The 24,511-nt window shown below is 38.4% G+C and overlaps 1 protein-coding gene and 1 long non-coding RNA gene across 12 annotated transcripts in view; one reads left to right on the plus strand and one right to left on the minus strand.

The window, feature by feature from the left end:
* The window catches only part of THADA (THADA armadillo repeat containing), a 332,898-nt gene that overhangs the window by 198,157 nt on the left and 110,230 nt on the right, over positions 1–24,511 (minus strand). The window lies entirely within an intron of this gene.
* LOC144324043 (uncharacterized) overlaps positions 1–24,511 on the plus strand; it is a 32,531-nt gene that overhangs the window by 4,759 nt on the left and 3,261 nt on the right. For 2 of the 4 annotated variants that reach the window (XR_013389419.1, XR_013389418.1), the window contains 2 exons: positions 13,323–13,457; positions 22,982–23,077. This is a non-coding gene — a long non-coding RNA (uncharacterized LOC144324043). Of the gene's footprint in view, positions 1–13,322; positions 13,458–15,182; positions 16,626–20,220; positions 20,548–22,981; positions 23,078–24,511 lie in introns of those variants that run through there. The other 2 variants (XR_013389420.1, XR_013389417.1) reach the window with 2 other exon arrangements.

The raw sequence follows: 24,511 nt of genomic DNA on the forward strand, positions 1-24,511 counted from the left end.
CTCTGTGGTCACACTGTGTTCTCTTCTGTCTCTCAGACCTCACCCTGCCTTCACCTTATCGGTGATTGCACTAGAGTCCACCCAAACAATCCAAGATAATCACTCCACTGTAAGAGCCTTAATTGAATCAACATCGACACAGAGCTCTTGTTTTTACAAGGTAGTATTTCTAGGTTCCAGGGATTGGGACTTTGTTGGGGGGGGGGGGGGGTGGTATTTTGCCTTTTTATCACAGTGGCCAAAACATAAGAGCTAAGACACTAACAGGCAAGAATGACATAACTGGTTTATTCCCAGGCAGTTGTTTTCAAATCTTTAAAGCAACGCACTATTTTCAAATATAATCCCAATATTTAAAACAAAAAAAAACAGAGCCAAAATTGTTCTTTCTGGTTGAAGCTGGGTTGTGAGGTGAGTGATCACACTTGGCCTCCTCCTCATCCTTAGCAAGCATAGGCCCTGAGATACACCTCCATGAACTCAAGAGGTACACTTTAGAGTTTGAAGGTTTTGCAAGACAAAGTCCACATTCCTTACCTCCTCCCTTCCTATTATCCCCATTGTTCCAACCTCTCTAGCTAAAGAAGCACACTCCATCCACCACTGCTCACCATTCCATACAAAAACTCTTGTTTTATTAAACATGTTTTCAAGTCCGTCTCCTCTCACTAGGAAGTTGCTCCTTGAAACTGAAAGCTGTCTTGTTTCTGCTCCAATCCCAACACGTAAAATGGTGCCAACACCTAGGAGGCGCTCTGTAAATACCTGCTGCCTTTTAATGTTTTTCTCAGAACTCCCTCCACAAATCTTGCCCCAATTAACCATGGGCTATCCTCTCTTCAACCATAGGGGGTCCTATCCCCTGACTCTATAAAGATGTGTGCAGAGCTGAAAAAAATTCTTACTAGATAATTTTGAAGAGCATCGTGTAAGTATTAAAACCCTAGTCAAGAACATGCACTAAACATGCAAACAGTTCAAATAGTGCTAAAGCTGCTTCATCCAAAACACTAGCAAAAAACCACCTAGTTTTTTTTTTATGTGTTAACAATGCTAATGCTAATTTAGCATTAGGTCCAATATTTCAAAATAAGTTTTTTGGTTTCTATTCCTATAATGCTTTTGTTCAATGAACTGTTTCAATATCCTACTCCAAACCCTATAGACATTTTCACTAAGGCTGGTATTAATTTGCCAATTTGTATTATTAAAGCAAAGGAAAGGTGCCAATATAGCCCCAACCTTCAAGGAACATATTCAAACTAGAAGGACTTTCAGAAAAATCTACTATTCTGATCATTTAATCTCACAGATGAGGAAAATGATGCCCAGAGGAATTATGGGAGTCTCCCAAAATCAAAATACAGTCTAGGGGGAAAGTGTAGGACTAGAACCCAATTCTCTTGCTCCCCAATCTAGCCACCAGACTTTTCAAAGTTTTATTACACAGGGAACCCAACCATCCCTGTGTGAGGCATCCACTTAATGAGCAGAGGACAATGTGGCCCAGATAGGCCAGTTTTCACAGGAGTACATGTCCCATGATTGGGTCAGATAGCGATCTCTCTACTGCTGTCGATCAGCCTGGTCACGTTAGATTATAGTTCCCAACCTGAGCTTCTACTCCCATGCACTGAGCCAGGCCCATCCACTGACTTTAAAGGGAGTAGATGAGCAGGTAAAATGCCAACTAAACTAATCTTTAAAAAATCTATCCATCTGCTCTTACAAAAGTATTTTGGAGATCATGGGACCACTGATCTTCCATTTGGTCTAATAAGTTTCAAGTCTCTCTGTATTTAAATTAAGAGAATCTTACTAATTCATTATAATACCTCTAACCACCTTCCACACACCCCCCAAAACAAAAACTAAAATAAAAACAAAGCCCCTCTAAATCTCATGCAAATCAAACCAGAAAAGAGAGTATGGACTTATTCTTATTTAGGCTCAATGCTTCTTTTCCCCCACTGAATCCATGTTTCTGTAAGTTTGTGAACACTTAGGCCAAGGCTTATTTACAAGGAAAACAAAAACAAAAAAAGAGTCACCAGGCAAATGTTATACTCCCAATTAATACACAGTGTTGTCCACAACTAGGTATGATGTGATATCCGGTGTACATTTTCCCAAATTTGAACTTAGAAGAAATGAAATAAGACTCAGAACACAAAGTGTCATTTTCCTCTGCTGCAGAAGTATGGAAAAGAGTCTCCATTTGTGGCTGTCCATCTCAGCCTGTAGGATTTAGTCTTTCTGAACTGCCTGGAAGTACTCAAAAAAAAAAAAAAAAAAAAAAGGATAATTTTCAACAGATTGGCTGGATCTCCAGACAGAGAGGAGAAGCCAGCACTTGGCAGAGTTGTGATAGGAACATTTTGGACATCTTAGCCATTTGTTTTTTGGAAAGCCAGAAAACTAATCTGGAATAAGTATAACTCATTATTGTTATTATTATTAAAAACCCTAACCTCTGGCTCCTGGGGTTGGCAGCAGGAAGCATGTTGGTTTCTATAGAAATGCAAATGAAAGTTATTAAATTAGACATTCCAAGATCAGGGTCCTGTGTTTGGTGTTCTCACGAATGCTGGTTTTTTAAAAGTACTCTGAAGTAAGTAGGCTGCCATCTCTTTGCAGACCCTGGAAAGCCATCTGCTTGGCCCTGAGAGTAGCCTGTACATTGAGATCACACAGAGGCAGACTTTCAACACGGCTGGGAGCCATTCCCTTCCATGCGTGTTTCCCCTTAACAGCCAGACCCAAAATCCTTCAAAGGCTGAGGCTGTGTTTGCTACTTCAACTGTATCTCCTACAGAACCTAGTAGAGGAGACAGACATAGCATGCACTTCCCATATTTTTAAAAATAAATGAAGGAATAAGTCATGTCTCTTTTCTTCCTCTCTTCTAAATTATATTCTATTGATTACAATTAATGTATACTCATTTTTTAAAAAATCAGATAATATACAGAGTAAGTAGTAAAAGAAATTTCACCCTGCCCCATTCTAAACCTTTCCTACACACATATAAAAAATGTTAAAATTATACATTCAATATACAAAGTTGTTTGGGAGGAGTGCAGACATTGGTGTGTTGAACAAATGTTGTTTAGGAACTTGCTCTTTATAAAATATTTAGGTGCCTTCACTCATTTGTGTTCTGGAAGTAGAAAGAAAAAAATCTAGTTTTCCTTATTCTTAATTTTTAAAAAATGTTTCAAATAAGAGTACATTCAATTATTTTATTTCCACATTGGATCAATAGTCTGGCTGAACACAAAATAAGAAGAAGGAAATCACATGCTGTCAGAATTTTGAAGGTAATTCTGAAGGTTCCATTAACTTCTGTCTTCTAAGTCTGATGCCATTTTGATTCTTAATTCTCTAAATGTTAACTATTTGAGGTTCTTTTCCCCTACAAAATTTAAGACATTGCATGATGATGTGTGGTGTGGATTGTTTTCCATTCATTGTACTAGAACTCATGTCCTTTACTTTCAGGAAATTTTCCTGTGCTATTATTCCTTTGACAATTTCCTGCTCTCAATTTTCTCAGCTCTTCTATAAGCTGGATGTGAACTGCTTGAAATAATCTTCTAGTTTTCTTATTTTTTTTCTCTTCCACATTCCATCCCTCTTGCTCTCTTTAGTTTGACCTTTGAAAGAGTTATTTACTCTGTCTTCCAACCTATGTACCGAAATCTTATTTGGGTTATCATACTTTTAAATTTCTGGAGCTCTTTCTTATTCTCTGGTTGCTCCTTTTTAAGATACCATTCTGTTCTTAATTCGTGTAGTTCATGTAATCAATTTCATCTTATTTCTCTGAGAATATTAACCTTTTTAAGTTTTCTTCTGGTCCCTATATTATGTCTGCTTCTATTTAATTCGTCTTTTTTTTTTTTTTAAAGAAGCTCTATTCTTTTTCTCATACTGATTGTAATTTTAGATGGCGGCTGTTTCTTGGAATGGTTGTAGTATTTCTCTCCCTGTCACACAAATACACACGTACACATACTCTAATGCAACGAGAAATTCTACCAGTTAAAAACAGAAACATGAAATTCGGTAATGTGTCAAATAAGGGTTACAGACAGGTCAACAAGAAGGCACAAATGAAGACCACTGTGAATAAGCAACATAGCAGAAAGGTATTTTTATTCAAAGGCTATGTCTGGTTTATATTCATCCACAGAAGCTTTTCATTCTATGAATTTAAAGAACACCAATTCTAAACACAAAATGTTCTACTTAAAAAAATTTTCCCTTCTTTCCAACTCGGCTATGACTCTAAAGAAATAGAGACACAATAGTTATTAAGGAGGCAGGAAACCCTTTCAGCTAACCAACTTTTACATACTGTTCCTTATGGTCAAAATGTTGACCACATTGTGGTAACTCTTTTTGACTTTATGACCTTATTACTAAGACCATCAATTATATTCACCGTTATTTGAGCAGAGGAACTGCTTGAATGCCAGAAGACTGCTCTACAGTGCTATTTAACTTTTCCCAACAGAGGCCCGTTGAAGCTAGGAGTTTGGTAAAATGTTTTACCTAACCTTGCAAAGATACTTCCCAGTAAATATTTGAAGTATATAAATACCTCTAAGAAAAGTCTTAAAAATGTGTGCAACTCCCCAAAATTAAGCCATCTCAATTATATAATCACATTTAAAGTAAAATATTACCAGGGGACCTGGGTGGCTCAGTCAGTTAAGTGGTTACCTTCAGCTCAGGTCATAATCTCAGGGTCATGAGATCGAGTCCCACATCAGGCTCCCTGCTCAGTAGGGAGTCTGTTTCTCCTTCTCCTTCTGCCTGCCACGCCCACTGCTTGTATTCTCTCACTCATGTGCATTCTCTCTCAAATAGATAAACAGTGCTCGCTTCGGCAGCACATATACTAAAATCAAATAGATAAATAAAATCTTTTTTAAAAATTAAAGTAAAATAATGCCATGAGTTCTAACAAAGGTAATAATATGACCATAAACTAAGGCAGTTCAAATATTCTTTCTTGGGGCAGCCCGGGTGGTGCAGCGGTTTAGCACCGCCTTCAGCCCAGGACGTGATCTTGGAGACCCGGGATCGAGTCCCACGTCGGGCTCCCTGCATGGAGCCTGCTTCTCCCTCTGCCTGTGTCTCTGCCTCTGTGTGTGTATGTGTCTCTCATTAATAAATAAATAAATCTTAAAAAAAAATTCTTTTTCTTAAGATTTATTTATTTATTTTAGAGATTCTGAGAGAGCATGGGGAAGGAGGAGGCAGAGGGAGAAAGAGAGACAGAATCTCAAGCAGACTCCCTGCTGAGCACAGAAGACAATGCAGGGCTAGAATCCATGACCCTGTGATCATGACCTGAGCCAAAATCAAGACTCGAACACTTAACTGAGCCACCCATGTGACCCAGTTCAAATATTCTTTATCTTCCTAAACTAAGCCTATTTCCAAAGGCAACATATTTTTTTTAAATAATATGCACAGCATCATATTTTAGAAAAGGCTGCTACTACATCATACAGTAAAATTTAAAACCATGTCCCATTTATTATTTACTCTGTGGTGGAGTGGGAATGAGGAAATAAAATATACAGAAAGAGCAAAGTTTTGGAATCAGCCAGAGCAGATCAGTACTACTTATAAGTGTAACCTTGAGTGATTTGTCCAACCCTGCTGAGTCTTCTGTTTTGTTTTCTATAAATTGGGAATAATAGTTCCTATTCTGTGGAGTTATTGTGAGGAATGAGATAATATGTGGGCAAATTTAACATTGTACCTTCTTAACAAATTATATGTGCATTGTTCTTAGGCCTTGGATCCTGCTACCTCACCCTCTTTGTTTCTCTCCCCACTTTAAAGAGAGATGAAAGGAACAAAGAGGAGATCGGTATAAATTACCACTAAAGTCAACATACTCTGAGATCCTAAGATCCAAGAGTACCAGAGAACATAGGTCATTTTCATTCTTGCTATACAAATAAGTCTTTAAAAATACATTAAGCGGAGGCATTTGAAAATAGGGGTGAAATTTGGGTTTCACATAAAAAATATATGTAATATTTTAAATGTGTTAACACCTATACTTAACAGTAATCATACACTAAATTATATATGTAAGAGCCAAAGGCGAGAAAGAAAGCTATAAAATGAAATGGGTGAATCCACACTGGTAGAAAAAACATGGTTTGGGTGTCTAAACAAACTCTCTCTCTCTCTCTCTCTCTCTCTCTCATACACACACACACACACACACACGATATGTGTGAGGCAATGACAGTACCCAATGTTGCTCTCACACTCTTCCACTCACACATTCTCAGAAAACACTATTTGTTTTTGATGTATTCACTCTAGTAGCAAAAATAAACACTTCCATAATGGAATATACAGAAATAGCTGCAGATGCTTCAAAAAATATATTTCATCTTGGAAAAGAATACCACATTTCTCATCTGATCATTTGTGATTACAATAGACTGGCTAGCAGTTGAGTCTGTACAGAAATAATTTAAAGTCACTCTAATAGTTTTACAGAGAGTCTCCAAATTTGTCAGAAACCAGGCAGCCTACAAAATGATTGATATAAAGCCTAAATAAAAACAACTAATTGAAGGAAAAGTCAGTGATAGTTTTCATATGTAAATTTTGGCATTCCCTCTTCTTTTTAATTGATACCATTAAATTGGTGTTTCATAGGTCAGAGGATTTTATGACTGTACACCAAAAATGTTGTTTATAACGCCATTTACAGGGAACTACCCGCAAATATTTTCTAATACATTTTTTCCTTTTGTCCGATTCAAATTGTTATTGCTTCATTTTTTCCCCCATTTAAGCCCAATTTTGTTTTTATTTACTTCCACTTCCTTTCTTTGCCCTTCAACAAGAGGAAGTCCCTTATAAAGTGTGTCCCAGTCTTTTTGGAATTTAGGTAGCACTAAATTACTTTAATCTGCAAGCATACTAAAGAACAAAAGGGGGAAATAAACATAGCAAACCAGGTGGTAGGAGATAAATATCCTTATATACACATAGAGCATTACCTCCTCACTGTCTCCCCCTCCACAAAATCCCATAAATAGTGTGGCCAAGGCTTATTTATAGAAAGGACAAAGGGTAACACAGGATAAAAATGAAAATACAGCCAAAGAAGCCTCTTAGTCTTCTCTGGCCTAATTTAAATAGGGTTACTCAAGTTCATGGATTGGTAATGGATGATGTTGTGAAATGAGGATGAATCAAAGAGTCATCTGCGAAATATTGTTTTATCCTAAGAATGGACTATATCATATGTTTTGTCCTAAAAGACATGACTCACAGGGAGCCCATGATTCCTTTTCCTTTCTTCCCTGAAATCTGAGCAAACCCAAAAGGGCAGAGTGTAGGAGCCATGCATCCAGAGTCCCACTTCAGGGGGTTGTTACCAGATGTGACTTGTCACCTGACTTCTGGGTCTCAGCTTCCTCATCTGTGAAGTGGGGATAATTACACCTAACCACCTCACACAGCTACCATAGGATCAAATGAGGTAAGAGATCTGAAAGCACTTTGAAATCACTGACTTCTACTGATTCCACCTTCTTTCTCTCAACTGTGGTCTTCCCATCACCATAGTCGTTACTCTAACTCAGACTGCCAACATTTTTTCCTAGGCTTGATCACCGGTTTACAAATATCAGATCACATACGTGCCCAATCATGGGGAAAAGGGAGAAGGGGGACAAAACAGGGCCATTTAGTAAGTTTTTCATCAAGCTAAATATATTCCATTTAGATAGCTAACGTTTATTTGAGATTCTCCTGTGTGAGTGGGGTATGTAGATTTGTGGATATGTCCTTTACTTTATGAAATGATACTGATAGGTGGTTTTTGTTTGCTTGCTTAATGTCTCTACTTAACAAAATGAAAAGGTCAGCAACTCTATTATGTTGAGCCTCAATATTTAAAAAAGAAGTTTGCTGGTTCATAAAATCCGTAAGTCTGAGTACCACCAGTCTATATTATCCTGACAAACAAAACTATTCCAACAAATTGATCTCCCAGTCTTCAGCTTTCATTTCCAATTCAGCTACCGTAGTGTGTTCTCTTCACCACAGTGAAAATGATCAAACTGAAACAAATCTAGTCCTGTTGTATCCGTGCTCAAAATGCTTTCCTTGCTCCCACATCCTCAAGTTGGCTGACAAAGACCCTACCTCACCTCCTGCCCCCCTCCCTTGTACTCTACACAGCAATCCTATTTTGTGATGGCTCGTGTCACCTCTAGACTTTTGCACCAGAGTAGTCTCCCACCTAACTCACCTCTTCTTTCCCAGCTAATTTTTTTTTTTGTAATGTAAAGATACTCCATGGTATCTTTCTTTCTTTTTTTTTTTTTTTTTAAATTTTACTTATTTATTCATGAGAAACACATGAGAGAGAGATAGGGGCAGAGACATAGGCAGAGGGAGAAGCAGACTCCCTACAGCGAGCCTGACGCGAGACTCAAACCCAGGACCCCAGGATTATGATCTCAGCCAAAGACAGACGCTCAACCACTGAGCCACCCAGGGGCCTCCTAGCTAAATACTGTGTATCCTTCTGTTCAGCCATTATCTTTCTTGCTCTGGGATGTCTTCCTTGATTTGCCCAAGCCAGGTTACATGTACCTTCCATGTGCTCTTATAGCAATGCCAACTTGCCTCACTGTAGAACTTCATCCAAACGCTGATAAAGGTTTACTGGGCTTCTGCTATATGTCAGGGACTGCTATAAATGCTGGAGACATAGCCCATCCCCAAGGAGCTGACATGTTAGTAAGAGGAAACAGACTAGAAATTAAAATTCAAAATAACAGAGAAGTAAAATATCTGGTGATTGCTCATCATCATAGCCACCCAGCACAATGCCTAGTTCCTAGCTAATGCTCAAAAGATATCTGTTAATGAGTAAGTGGCAGGAGTGTCAAAAAGCGCTACACAGATGTGAAGGACTGACCTCCGTGAGCATGGGTTCCTACTGGTACATTAAAACCTCTTCTTCAAGCCTGGCCTGAGCTTTCAGAAGCCTCAAAGCATGCTGTGTCAGTCACACCAGGGCACTCACTATTCCAAGACTTGGTTTAATACTTAGCAAAAGTGGTAATTTTACCAGTAATTTTCAGATCAAATGAGTTAAGCACTGAAGTCTCAAAAGTCCCTACTTGGCAGAGTAGGCATCTTCCTCAAACTCAAAACACAAAATTAAAAGAAAGCCAGTGCCTTATATGGTGCACACACCAGAATGCTGGCTTCATGCTATATCAAAAAGGTTAATACTGGAAAAGTCAATAACTGCCACGAACAAGGACCCTGTCAGATCTCTGTCAGGGCATAATCCCACCTGAGTTATCACTTGCTAAAGTGAATTAAAATCAAGAAAGTAAACATTTAATGAATATTCACTTGCCTTTGGTTGAAGAAAGGGCTTAGACATAAGCTTTCCTTTAATTAAAAATAAAAGTAACCCAGAAAGCTGAAATGAGATCTGAGGAACACTCAACAGGGTCCACGAGTCAGCATAAGAAAGAGTTGGCAATACTGGCGTCAAACTGCCCCAGGGTGTGACTATAACACCATTTTGTTGATGCAAAGATTTGGAAAATAGATTTTCTGGACAGAACTAGGCCTAACATCTCCAATACCAAGCATGAGCCAAAAAATAAACCTGGTACAAAGGTACCCAGTGGTTCTGAAAATAGCTTGCTGTCTTCACAGACTGCAAATATGTCAAGCCCTGGGCCTGCGACGTGCACCAATCAATCAACCAACTGACAAACATGTATTAAGTACTGGGCTAAGTGCTCTGGAAGACTCTAGCACATATAAGTTACAATTCTAAGCCTCACAGAACTTAAAAGCTCAAGTTTAAAAAACAAGACAGAAATCCATGGAAAAACAAAAACAAACTATGATTGAAGGACTGGCATGGCAGGAGCCAAAGAAGTGGTATGACCTTGCTCCAGAAGCTGAAGAAGGGAGAACCTACAGAGGAATGTTCGGGGAAGGCTAGTTTCACAAGAAGCGAGGCAGCCAGGAGGCTGACAGATTTAAGAAAGCAGAGGAAGAGAGGTCCTAAACTAGTCTGAGTGAGCCTTGGCCTTGCAGCATGGTCAGGATTCACTGTTTCTGGGGAGTAAAGAGTTTGAGGGAGGAGGAAGAGAGTGTGTGCAGGAGAAGGGGATAGCGTGAGGACTCTGCTGAGGCAGAGATGTGTGAGGCCTGCCTGGGGCAGTGGAAAGGGCTGGAACAAAAAGTCTCCTGTGGAAGAGAATAGGCTGGTCTGTGGAAGGCCCTGAATGCCAAGCTAGTGAATTTAAACCATATTTCTCAAATACTGGAAAGCGGCTTAAAGTTTTGGCAAATGAGTAACATGATGAATTGTGTTTGGGTTTGTCCTAAACATTTTCACATAAGTCTACATTGCCCATACAAAAGAATTAAAAAAAGAATTTTTCTAAACAATGTTTGAAAGTTTAAAAAACAGTATATTTTCGTAGATATTTGAGTAAAATCCTATCACTGTGCTAAGATTATTCAGTAAATCACGCATAGTTGAGAAAATGCAGCAACCATTGAAAGGTCCATTTAACTTTATTTTATTTTTAAAGATTTTATTTATTTATTTATTTGATAGAAGGGCGGGGGAGAGAGAGAGAGAGAACAAGCAGAGGGAGCAGTAGGCAGAGGGAGAGGGAAAAGCAGGTTCTACACGGAGCAGGGAGCCTGATGTGGGGCTCAATCTCAGGACCCTGGAAGCACTACCTGAGCCAAAGGCAGATGTTTAACTGACTGAGCCACCCAGGTGCCCCTGAAAAGTCCATTTTAAACAGCACTGAAAAGTGACTTTGAAAGGCAAAACTATTCCTTTACTACGCCCACTACCTTACTTCACCCACCCCCAACCTGACTAGGGTCTTTATTTTGCTTTAAGTGTTACAGATTTCCTTACGTACCTAGAAGGAAGAGCTGTTAGTCATCAATCTGGATGGTGTATGTTAATAGGGCCTTTGTTCAGAAATCTTAATAACAGGTTTGAGCCTTAGATGAATGTAAAATGAAAATACTGGAGGGGACTTTCTCTCTGCTAATCTGCCAAGTAAGCAGGACCACGGGCTTTCAAAACTGTTCCTGTGTGCATCACATTGGCGAGGCTGTCTCTACCCTGGTGTATGAGGCATGGCCGACCCGAGTTTACTCCTACTTGCTTCTCTGGCCTGATCTTGGGCTGCCCTGTACCACTTAACTTCCAACAAAGGTTCTACAATCAAAGGCCCAAAGATGCTCAAATGTAATTTTGGCAGTTTCATACCTCTTAGAGGCTCTTGCCTCAACAAAGGCAGCATGACTGCACTGGCTTGTGCTGGCTCCAGGCAACCCCAGGGCTTTACCACCTTTGACCCCCATAAGCTGGGTAAAGGGAACACAGAGTTTAAAGCCAGGCTTTAATCTACCTGAAAGTTTACGAAATAATTTTACTCTGGGAGGTGATTATCTGGGGGAGGCTGCTGAACCAAAGGTATTTGGGGCTACATTTTATACTTGACACATTAATACTATAATCATTATCATATAGATACTAGCATTTAAAAATTATGTAAACAAGGAACCAAACAGCAATAGTACCAGTTACAGACACTGGATTTTCAAAGTTTTCTGAGCACCAACAAAGCAAGGAGAAAACTCTGGTTAACAAAAGACCTGCTTTCTAAACCTTGGGACGTGTTCAGGCGCTCTTCCACAGAAAATCTAAGATTCACACCAGTGTCACAAAAGGGAAAGTTGCTGACCAAAAAGGTCAGTAAAATCAGTATGAAAAGTATAAAGAGAATTTCCCAGTGCAGTAGGATGAACAACTCCAAGTGCCTAAAAATCTCTAAGTCTTATCCCCAAAAGCACTACAAAGTGATGGCAAAATTTTTAATTCAAAAAAGGTAGAAGTACCTTTTTAATTTCAAAGTAAAATAAAGTTAACAACCTCCCCAATATATTCAAATGTTCAGATTCCTAAAGAAAAGCAGTAAATATAATATACATAATATTATTAAGGCAACATTTAATCGAAAGATGGAAGGAACTAAACTCAGTAGTTCGTTTTGGAAACAAGACGAAAGGGGCTTTGGTTTCTCTTAATTTCAGCCATTCTTTCATTCACTGAACCCTTATGCTATTAGAGGCACGATGTTTGGCATTGTGGGGATGCAAAGATAAATTTGGTTTTCAGGTCCCCTAAGTACAGGGATGGGGGCAAGTGGGGAGAAGCAGGAACCCCAAAACCATATCATAAAAACACACAACAACAAAAAGCCATCCTTTTTTGAAACCAGTCTCAAACATTAAAAGGCATTTGCTGTTGAAAATGCAAAGGTAACTATTCCCACAGAAAGACAATTATTTGGATAGAGACATGTGGTAAACATTTCCTAGGGAAGGAGCAAATGAAAAAAGGTCAAAGGTAAAAGTCAACTGAGAAGAGCTGCAACATCTTAGCAATTTACAAATTTAAAGGAGAGTACCCTTTGAAGGGTGGGGATACACACACCACCTCCATTCATTATAAACAGATTTAAGAGAGAATCTTTTCCTTCTCTGGGGTGAATACCATAACATCTGTTTTCTTGTCAAAACAGCAACTGAGTTGATTCAAGAAAATATTCTCTCTCTCTTTTTAAAGTTGTTGGTGCATAATTACATGATTTCTCTTGAGCCCTGGTTTCCTTAAGACGTGTTTATTCTGCACATCTGCTCTCCCCATACCTGATTACACAAAGGTATCATAAATAGCAAACCAACAGGTATAAAGAGACCAGCCCTCAAAACAGATCAAAGCAAACAGCCCGTGGAGTCCTTTGGAAATCTTGGCTGGCAGCTCTTGTAAATAAAAGTGCTTCTAAAGCAGAAAGCATTCAACTACCGTATTTATATAGGGCGTGATTGACAGGTCAGTTATTAACTGCATAAAAACACAGGCAATGTTAACTAGCAAGAATGTTTGTTCTAGCTGTTCTATCTGAAGGAAAATGAAATCCAAGATAGAATGGCCTGCTCTCTGTTTCTTTTAAGTATTTATTTTAGAACCGTGCAGTATAAAAGAATGTTTTTTCAAGTCAGTGAACTTAAGCTATTTTGCTTACTGTTCTGGAATTTAAGTATGTTGTTATAATTCTTTAGAAAACAAATGTTACATTTACTAAAGGCAAATTCCAATGGTGCACCATGATCTTTTCAAACCCTAAGAAACATTTTATTCATTTGAATTACTAAAATTAAAGAAATTTTACATTAATTAATGTCTCTTCCAGTAACTAAAGTATATCAAATCGGAGGATCAAAGAACAGGAAGGTTTCCTCCCACTGCTCTGGAAGAAGGCATGTGTTCCTTGAATTGCTTAGGGTAGCAAGTCTAAAATTCACCAAAAGGAGATAAGAATAAACTGGTTTGTATTTTATTACTATTATTTTTTATTACTAATATATCCTATCATGATCATTTACTTCAACATTGCACAATGCAATATATTTTGTTTTAAAAATTCTTTCAAAAAATGATGTCAGCTGTATACAGATATGTGGTCAGGAAATCCTCAAAATCCACTTTTGCATGCAATGGTTTTCATTCTTGAGGTTTAATATGATTAGCCCCCACTCCCATCCCAGTGGAAAGCAAAAATGCCACACTGTTTCTCCAGCTAGAAGAACAACTTCTATAATAGTAGCTTTAAGAAACTACATAGCAAAAAAATCTAAAAACCTTGCATTTATCCAATCTATAATTTTAGTCTTCCATAAAATGAAATTTTTAAGGTAACAAGGAAGAAGTAGAGGGGAAAAGTTAGGGGAAAGAAAAACCAAGTTTTCCCTTTTTGAATCAATCAGCCAATACTTTTAAGACTGAAATTATATTAAAGTTAGCATTTTCCAGCCAAATAAATGCTTATGAAGTAGACCATGTGTTTATGCGCATGGCTGTTTATACATGTTTAATATCCTCAGTTGGAGAGCTTTTCCATGTAAACATAAGTTTTGTTAAATGTCTCTTGAATAAAATTAAAAAGCTTACTTCTTATCAAAATGTTTTACTCTTAGCAAAGGCTGCCATCATATGAGCTGAATTTCCAAACACAAAAGCGAACCCCAAATTCCCAGAAAACCCATCCTTCCTAATCAGTACATTTAATGTACCACAGTCTTGCTTCCTCTAGCATTCCTACAAGCAACAGTCTTTCAGAACACAGAATTCTTATGAAATAAATACACAGCCTTAGAACATGCCCTGGCCTCCTCCGATATCCACCCCTCCCCCTTCCCCCGCAGGACTGTATTTTCAAACTAGAATATTTGTTTTGACAGACTTCTGCTTGCTTAATTCTCTGGCAAAGGATTTCTTGCTCACCCTTTGCCAGTAATGAACATTTTGCCAGAAATATGCAACTTCTGGCATGACAAGAATAGGGGGGAAAAAAAAAGCCATGCCGGCAGAGACTTCCAGAACTAAAGATAAAAGCAGGCACACTGGAGGAACAGAATCCTTTCCCTTAACATATTATAATTTCCTCTTGTTTTCCCTGCTCCTCATTATCATGAGGAAAACCTTCATTTGGCAGTTTCACATACCTTCCCTATGCTCTAGAAAGCAATGGGAAACTATTCCCTAAATCTTGGTTGCTAATTAAAGAACTACTTATCCAAATGAAAAACGTAGGTTAGCTAATCCTACTCAGAGAGTAAATCTCCAAAACAATTTCTTAATAATAGTTTATCAGGAAAATTAAAATCCATTGAACTTGTTTAATCCCAATGGAATACTTCTCTTTCATTATTTCTCCAGTTACATTTAAGGACCTAACACTCAAAAACTTAACAATGCAAGATGGCTCCACCTCCCAGCACTGAACTCGGAAGGGTTGGGCAGGATACCACACAGCTCTCCTCAGAGAGCTAAGGGTGTGGGTGAAGTGCCTCTTTCTGCAACTACCAAGATTCTTGGGAGAAGGAGTAGCCCACAGAGTAGATTTCCTGCATGGGTGGAGTCAGGCACTCTCCAAAAAAACAAAACAAAACAAAATACTCATGGTTCGTAGGAGAACAGACAAGCATGTCCCAAAGAATACCAGGTTGTTGAAATACTCAATCTCTGCTGAGAGATCCTCTTTCCTCCACAGGTCACCTAAACGATGATGCCCCAGGAGTCTACCTCATCCCTCTGGGTTATTTCATTCACTCTCCAGGCATAAAATACCATCTACACACGGACAAATCCTTCACGCAGCTCAGGACTCTCTCCTATGCTCCAGACCCAGTATACTGAAGTGCTTCATGAATATGTTTTCCATTGGATGTCCCTCAGGCATCTTGAAACACAGACTCCAAACTGAACTTGCTATCCACCAACCTCCCCCCACATCCTTCAACAACATGCTTATCCTCCAAAATCTTCACCTCTGCTGATGGCATCATCATTCCAATTATCCCACCATCTTTCCTCCTCCCCGGTCCCCTCATTTCTCATCAAGTCCTGTCAAATCTATTGTCTTAATTACTCTAATCAATGTCCCCTGTTCCGTCCTCCTTGCCCACCCCATTTCTGACCTAAATTATTTTTTTACCACCCAGCCCACCCAGAATTTCCTCAAGTATGTTCTTTAAAACATAGTTCTTCCCAAGATACTCCATTAAAAAAGTATTCTATGATTCAATATTTTCAGTGAGTAACTGCACTGTGACTGCAGAGTCACAGTACATACCAGCATATTAAAGTTTTCAAGAACCCCTGGCCTGAAGAAACATGTTCATACCGACCTTTCACCATCATCACTTCCCCTGGCTCCCTTTCCCCAACTGCTTTTCTTCACTTGGCTAACTTCTACTTATCCTTCAAGCTCAGACCTTGCCTCTTACAGGAAGGCCCCTGAGAATAGATACCTGTCCCTACGCTGTGCTTCCAGATCTCTCCTTGCACGCCCCTATACAGAACCTTCATGCTAATGGCATGCAGTCTGGAGTATGCCTCCTGTACTTGGTTGTGAGACCCTTGAGGGGAAAGACTCTGACTGACTTATCTTCCAAAGTCCAGCAGGTTATCTGGCACGTGGCAGTGAATTAATAAACCCTATTGAGTAAATGAATGCTAACAATACCTAAATGTGTTATCATTTATTCTGTGACAGGCATCTGCTAATCTCCTTGCATGTATTAACTATTTAACCCACCCAAAGATCCTAGGAGGTGAGTGCTAGTATTTTTCTCATTTGACACATGGGGCAACCAAGGCAGGAGGAGTGAATATGTTTCATTTTTCCTCCCATACAATCTTATTTTCTCATTTCCAGCAGCATAAACATGAGTATTTTTACCCTGCTTCTTAGGAAAGAGGATGTGATCAAACCAATGGAAAGCTGGCAGAACATTGTTACTTTTAGAAATACTGTTATGTTATAGAACAAAAAAGCTTTAGTATAAAGGGAAAATAACTAGAATTAGGAGTCTTATCTGAATTTGAAGACCAGCTCTGTTTCATATTAGAAGATATGAGACATGTAGCAAATTAATAATCTAAATTCCAACGGTTACTTAAAATGAGGACAGTTATACTTATCTTATTGAATATTCCTACCATAATTACATGAGGTAAGTATATGAAAGTTCTTTGCAGCTTTTAGGTTATAAAATTGAGAATACTGATATCATTACTTTTACAAACAATATAATGGAATGATGTCTGACCTCCCTACTAGCAAATATTTATAATTGGTTACTATGGATTTCTATTTTTATTTTCCTTATGGATAAACTGGTCCAAATAATTGGAAAAGCTTTCAAATCTACATGGAGATTTCTACTGCAAGTTAAAAAACATTCTACTAAATTGAACCAATTGAACTACATCTGTTTTGAGGCTCACAGTATAAACTTGGAAATAAGGAAAAATCATTGAGTATTAATAAAAAAAAGCTTGACAAAAGTCTTAAAAATTTCAACAAAACCACGACCAGCACAACCGACTAAATTATCTACACTGTAGAGACTGTCTACACTCTCCTGTCATTAATGGAATCTTATATAATATAGCCAGTGCTCTCAGCCCTACAAACTATGAACAGCTCAGTAGATAAATCTCAATAAGCCTCCACATCAAACAGACTGGAAGAAATCAAAAGACCGCTGAGCTAAGCCAGACCAGGCTGATATTTTGGTTTATTGGTTAACTGTTATGTTTGGAAAGGCATAAAGCTTAATTGCGAGGCTTGAGGTGTATGTCAAAAATGCCTGACTTAAGTAGAAATTCTGATCATAGCATCTGTCACTAGTTAAAATACATGGAGATCTTTATCCAGGCTATTTTTTTGTTGTTTATGTTTTCAATAAATGAAAATAACCCAGTCACATGGTGACTAAATATGAATCATTGTTTCAACTTTTTGAGAAGGTTGGAAATCCCAGGTGTAAATTAGGGACTAACACCGTTGTTAATCCAAGGCATGTAAAAGTTAAAAAGGGGAAAAATCTGGTTTAGTTTATGACTTCTTGTGGTATTAACCATAGGTTTCTCACAAATACTAATGAATGCGACATTTTGAAACACTATATGGAAAAGTGAAATCCGGTGGTGTTATTTGGATATTTTTACCATTTTCTACTGAATAACTAACTCCATTTGGCTGAGTAAGTAACAAAACTAAACATTTCTTAAAAGGCCCTAGGAGAAAGTAATTTTTCCTAGTAAAGGTTCTATTTAAAGACGGCAAATGAGGTGCTCATCACTGCTACCAAAGCTACTCAACCATACTCAACACATCAGTATTTCCTCGGTGCTTTAGGACATGCAACAAACTTAAAAGACAAGCCCTCTCCTTCAGAACTTGGAATTGAGTTCAGAGTCCATAACTAATTCACAAGAAGCAATAGCAACACAAGAAAGAGAGCATGCCCCATCTGTGGCACCTCAGGGAAAGTCCTAAAGAAAGGGAGCGCAATGAGTCCAGGGATGACCCGTTTATTTGTTCAGCTAATTTAAAGACAATTCTCACTAATGCTCACCAAGCCTAGACCCTTTATAAGCCTTTGTGACATTTACTCCTATTTACTCCTCATAATGACTCTGGAGATAGGTCCTGTTACCATCCCCAATATATGATGATGCTGAGATAAACTCAGACTCGAGGGACTAAATAGCCCAAAGTCTGAGCTGGAAGTTCAATGTAGACCTAACTCAACATGCATTTTCTGAGCAAGGTCAATGTATCACTTCTTTGTCCCCTATATAAGGCACTGGGGTAAAAAGGAGCATCAGACCCAAGCCTTGCTATCAAGAAAGCCACAGTCAGGTTAGGGAGGACTTCCTGGAGGAAAAAAGATTCAGGCTTAACCCCCACAGAATGGGGAAAGCTAGCAGACTGTAAATAGAAGAGAAGGGACTGGTACATCCAGAGGAGAAAAAGCAGGCACAAAAGCAACAAAAAAGAAAATCATACCATATTCAAAGGATCAGTAGGGAGATTAGCTTGGTTGGAGTATACGTATTTGTTGATAGTTGGTAGGAGTTTAATAAATATTTGTGGGTTTGAATAATAGGAGATAAGGTGAAAAGGGCAAGTCCAAATTAACATAGGGCCTTGAAAACTAAGCTGAATAAAATACAATTAGTTAATAAATTATGTGGGCCAGTGTCCAACCTCACTCCTAATAAAAGCAACAGAAATTGAAACAACATGGTAATTTCCCCCTCACACTCTCTTAAACTTGCATTAAAGATTAATGATACCCACTGCTGGGAAGATTACACATGCTAGTGAATTTATAAATTGTATCTTCTTATTTATTTTTTAATTTATTTTTTTAAAGATTTTATTTATTATTTATTCACGAGAGACAGAGACAGAGAGGCACAGACACAGGCAGAGGGAGAAGCAGGCTCCATGCAAGGAGCCTGATGTGGGACTCGATCCCGGACTCCAGGATCATGCCCTGGGCCAAAGGGAGGCGCTCAACCGCTGAGCCACACTGGCGTCCCTATATCTTCTTATTTAAAAGAAGCCTAACTATGAGTTTTCTGGAATGTTTACATTCTTGAACACAGTATTTCCATTTCTGATAATTTATCCCAAAGAAATAATCCAAAAACACAAGTAAAGCTAAAATGCATGAGGATATACCCTGTACCACTTTTTATATGTGGAAAACTTTGGGTGGAAAGTAAATGCTCAGTGTTAGGCAGTTGGTTAAAACAAAAAGGAAAAAGTTTAACAAAATAGGAAAGGCCGATGAAAGGGGTATGGGCTTTAGACCAGAGGCAGCAGTGAGCTAGTGAAAATTCCTGAGTAGGAAGGTGAAATGGGAAACTGTTTTTCAAGAAGATCAGTTTACCGAGCAATCTGAAAACACACAAATAGAATCTAAAGACTAGTTATACTGTAATAGCCAGAAATTACACCAGGTGAGATAACCTTACATATTAAAACACTTTGTAAATAAAAGTACTCAGCACACCATTATTAATAATATATATATTAAAAAAAACAAACAAACCCTAGGAGGGGGAAATTAAATATTTAATAATAAGAGAAATACTAAGTAAATCATGGTTTGTCCATTAAAGGAATGCTACTTTGATTGATATTACACATGAAACCCTGAAAAATGATTACATTTTATTTTGGTGAGGGGCAGGAGCAGGAAGAGATTTCTAGAGACAGAAACCTCCACAGAAAATGCCATGGATCCCATGGAATTCAATTTTCATGGGTGAGCCAAACGGTTTGGCAGTGCACAGCAGAACAATTCTGAAGGCAATTAGGGCTGAAAACAAGCAAGTATTTAAGAATGGTATGTCCATCTGTGGAAAGGCCACAACTGATAAATGATCATATGCCAACTGAAATACATTCTTCCCAAGGCATAAATCTATTTACTTCCCCACTGAAACATTATACTTTCACAATGATAAAAAACTGAAGCCTCTATTAGTCAATATTTGTAACTAATCAAAACGAGAGCACACACACCACCCCGAGAAATTCTCCTTTATTGCCCTAACATGTTGAAGCTAATGGAAAAGTTGGTTTACTGAAAGCATAAAGGAAAAAAGAGATGATGACTTGTGCTATGTGTCTGGGGAAAACTGGATACTCACCACTTTTATTTTAGAAGTCAGTGACACTGTTTTTTTAGCACACAGAATCTGATTTCTGAATATAGACAGAGGAGGCAGACCGCCAATACTGCTTTAATGTTTAATGTGAGGATCTGAATCACTGATTGTCCTATAGATAGGACAAAAGAAGGTAGTAAGATAAAGAAGTGATCAGGTGAGCTGTTCCTGCCTGAACGGCAGAAGAACTGAGAAGGGGAGGGCAGTGGCATTTATAGGGGCCACCTGTTTGAAGAGGGTGAGGAAGAGCCCGCAGAGGTGCAATCACACAGCAGCATGAAAGTGAAGAGGCACAGGAGTGGGGCAGGCAGGCAGCCTCCTCCCCCGGGGAGACGAAGGGAGTTAAGAGAGTACTGAAGGCTTTCCACCTTGCAGTACAGGTGAGTCTTATCTCTTCAACTGTTCTTCAGATATTTAGATCACATTTTATAAATGTCTGTATTCCTCTCAGTACTCAGAGTCTTGAACCTAAGTAAGCATTTTTGTTGAAATAGTGATTAAGGGAAAAAAAGATCGGGTCACCTAAACAGGCCACCAGTTATGGCCAGAACCAATGGCTGAGGAGGAGTTTGCACGGGGTCAAAGAGAGAATCAAGTGGGTTAAGGGGAGGAAGTGTGTAACTGACCATTTATATGTATCTAGATCAGTTGTCCATAGCTTGAGTGATCACAGAGATAAACATGAGAAAGAGATGTACTCAGAGCGATGGATGGCTCTAGAATTGTGTTTATAGGGTAGAACACTTTAGATCTCCAAGATTCAGCAAATGAATCACACCTAATGGTCCTCATCAAACATAGCCAGTCTGACTCCATCTTCTGTCCAGCCCAAAGGTTTGCCGTGACCCAGACAGCCTCATGGTCCACTCCTACAAAAGGCTGTTTGTACAGAACAAAACAGTAACAATTTGAAGGAGAGAAAAGAAAGAAACTTGGCAGATAGAGAAAGTGAGACTGTTCAAAACAAATGGCCTAATTTGATTTCAGAGGCCAAAAAAGTACATCAAAATATGACACTGGGTTTAAATGAAATAGGGATTTTTGGTTAATAAATGAAAATAATTAAGTACCAATTCCAATAAATTTAGAAAGATCATCTGACTTCATAGGATTTGGCGACACAATAACATCAATGTTGTAATATAGAGGTCAAATTCCAAAATGAATTCAAGTTCCTAATAAAAAACAGTGTTAGCATTCTGTCAGCTTGTTAGAGATTAGTCATGAACCAGGGAGACATTTCACATCGCAGAGTAGCATTTTTCTGACTTAGAAGTTAATTGTATTTTATTTGGAACCTCTATTTTAATACTCTACAAAACTTTTTTCATGTGTAAAGGCATATACTTTGTTCTTGAGTAAAATTTTTATAATGCAAGCTTCCTTACAGTAATGAATTATATATAACCATATAGCCAGACACACTCGTACTACTTCATATCTTTTTTAAAATTACATGAAGGAATTGCATAAGGAAAAAAAAATCACATTTTCCTATTAGGCTAAAATACTACATATACTACTTATCTTCCTATTAAGCCGTTGTTCTTAATGAAAACATTTTCAAAGCTTTCGAAATAGCCTAGAAGAACGTAGCAGCAGACTTCATTAGTTGCCTACTAAAAATTCATTCCCCCACCCCATCCTTCCTTTTAACAGTATTTGAGTTTGGTTTGGTATATACCCTTCTCTGAGTATGCTGAATATGCTCTGATATGCTTCAGGGAAGATTGGCACCAACCCCAGACCCAACTGGAGAATCCTGATTAGTCTAAGATAATTATGGTGTATTCATTTCCCTTGTCAGGGATAAGTTGGGGCATGCTAAAATGTTAATTCTGGCCAAAAAGATGCAAAGGGAAGTCTGCAGGGTGTGGGATTGAGAGCATGGGAACATACAGGAGGTGGTGTTGTCACTTTTAAAAAGAGAGGTGCAAGGCCACTGGATATTGTGCCTAGACACTGTTGCATCTAGATGTGATAGCTGGAACTGCAGCTATCATGCAACCATGAAGGAAGCTTGCCTGCGGCCAATGTCATTACATCAAGGATGACACAGCAGAAAAATGAAAAAACCCGGGTCTTTGATGGTGTTATCAACCTAGAATGAATCAATTCCCCCTCAAAACTTCTTGGTTATATATGAGATAATAACATCTCCTTATTCTTTAAATTTTGATTTTGGTTTTCTGTTACTTGCAGTCAAAAGCATTCTAACTGCTACAAGTCTGAAGTATTTCAAGTCTCTGTTTAAATTATAACAAATGGCTATTATTTGGGAGATGAACTACAACAACAGAATATGCTGCTTAATTTACTAGCTAGACATATAGTTTAAAGATAGAAAACTCAGCTACATGAGTAGATCCTAAAGTCTTACCTATTTTACTTCAAAGCTGGTTACTCTTCTGTTCCCCTCTCCCTAACTACCCACTCTACACACACACACACACACACACACACACACACACACACACAGAGGTACATACATCATATGCTAATGGCTTGGAATTGACCTCATCCTCATACTAATGATCTGGGAAAACGGACATCTTCTGACAAAACAGTAGAAGAGTCTAACATAGAATATAAAGTTTTCCCAAAGAGGCACTTTAAATATCCTAAGATTAGAAATAGTCTAAGATTATGAAATTTTCATTGATTCATATTTATTATCTACTATATGTTAGGATGCCATTTTGAATTTTTATCTGAAAATCTGGAATAATTTATAGTATATTTAACTGCAAGTAAATGTACGTTTTTCTGTTCCTACTGAGGTATATCTGAAATATCTTCCTTTCTCACAAATAGTGCTGCTCCTGATGATCGGAACCATGCCTTCCACCTGCCTTGATCAGTTTTCCGAAAGTAGTCACTCCTAAAGTATATCTGATGGAACACAAGACGGTAATAAATGTTCTTTAAAAGAGAGAGAGGGGTGCCTGGGTGGCTCAGTGGGTTAAGTGTTTCACTCTTGGTTTTGGTTTACCTTATGATCTCAGGGTCATGAGATCAAGCCCTTAACTGGGTTCCAAGCTCAGTGCAGAGTCACTTGAGATTTTCCCTCTCTTTCTGCCTCTCCTCACTCCTCTCTCAAATCAATCAATCAATCAATCAATCAATCTTTTAAAAAAGAGAAAGAAAAAGAGAGTTTGCCAAGGTCAAATAATTTGGGAGAACTACTGCATGTTATATCCCAATTTTGAAGATTCACAAAATATATTATAGTATATGAACTGTCCTGAGAAGTCCTGTCATAAAGAGATTTTTAATTAACTCAATGTTTCTGAAACTTGCTTGACTCTAGATTTTTTTTCCACTAAATATCTTTCAGTATCTGAGGAAATTAGTAATCTTTAACATATGACACATTCCCTTCTAATACAGCCACTACTCAATTTAGAAATAACAAAAAGAACAAATACTAAAATAACCACATCAACTAGAACTATGCCTTAACAATCTACAGAGACTAGTAGTTATTCTTAAGTAACTTTCTTTCATATTCTCCAATTCCATCTGCCAGGGACACAGAATGTAATTTCTTCTCAAATGATTCCAAAAACAATGCTTTTATTATATAGCAATACTACATTACAAAAACTTCTAAATGATTCCTAATGTCATGTACGATTCAAACTAGCCTCCCTGACATATCTGTTTTACTCACCGGGATAGCCCCAGAACCTCGGAATAGTGATTACAGCAAAGTAGGTGGTCAATGAATCATTGCTCGAAGAATGAATGAAAGAATGGATGAATATCTCCATCACATCCTCCTCTCCACCTGTCTAAATCTTGCCCATCCCTTTTTTTTTTTTAAGATTTTATTTATTTATTCATGAGAGATACAGAGAGAGAGAGAGAGGCAGAGACACAGGCAGAAGGAGAAGCAGGCTCCATGCAGGAAGCCCAATGTGGGACTTGATCCTGGGACTCCAGGATCACACCTGGGCTGAAGGCAGAAGCTCAACGGCTGAGCTACACAGGCATCCCTTGCCCATCCTTTCAGGTGTAGATTAAGCCCTAACTCCTGTATGGAGCCTGGCCTCGTCCCCTTCTGATCCCCTATCCCCTGACAGTACTAGAGAGTTTGATACTCATTTTTCCTAAATTAGTTCACATGTTGGTCTTCTCTCTCAGTAAATGATGAACTCCTTGAAATCCGAGACTATGTTATAAACTACTTTTGTATGTATTAGAATGCCAAGGTAGAACAATAAATATTCAATGAAAAAATTTTATTCAGGGCAGCCCGGGTGGCTCAGCGGTTTAGCGCCGCCTTCAGCCCAGGGCATGATCCTGGAGACCTGGGATCGAGTCCCACGTCGGGCTCCCTGC

Source organism: Canis aureus, chromosome 11, assembly GCF_053574225.1.
Source record: "Canis aureus isolate CA01 chromosome 11, VMU_Caureus_v.1.0, whole genome shotgun sequence".
In the NCBI taxonomy this organism is placed as follows: domain Eukaryota; kingdom Metazoa; phylum Chordata; class Mammalia; order Carnivora; family Canidae; genus Canis; species Canis aureus.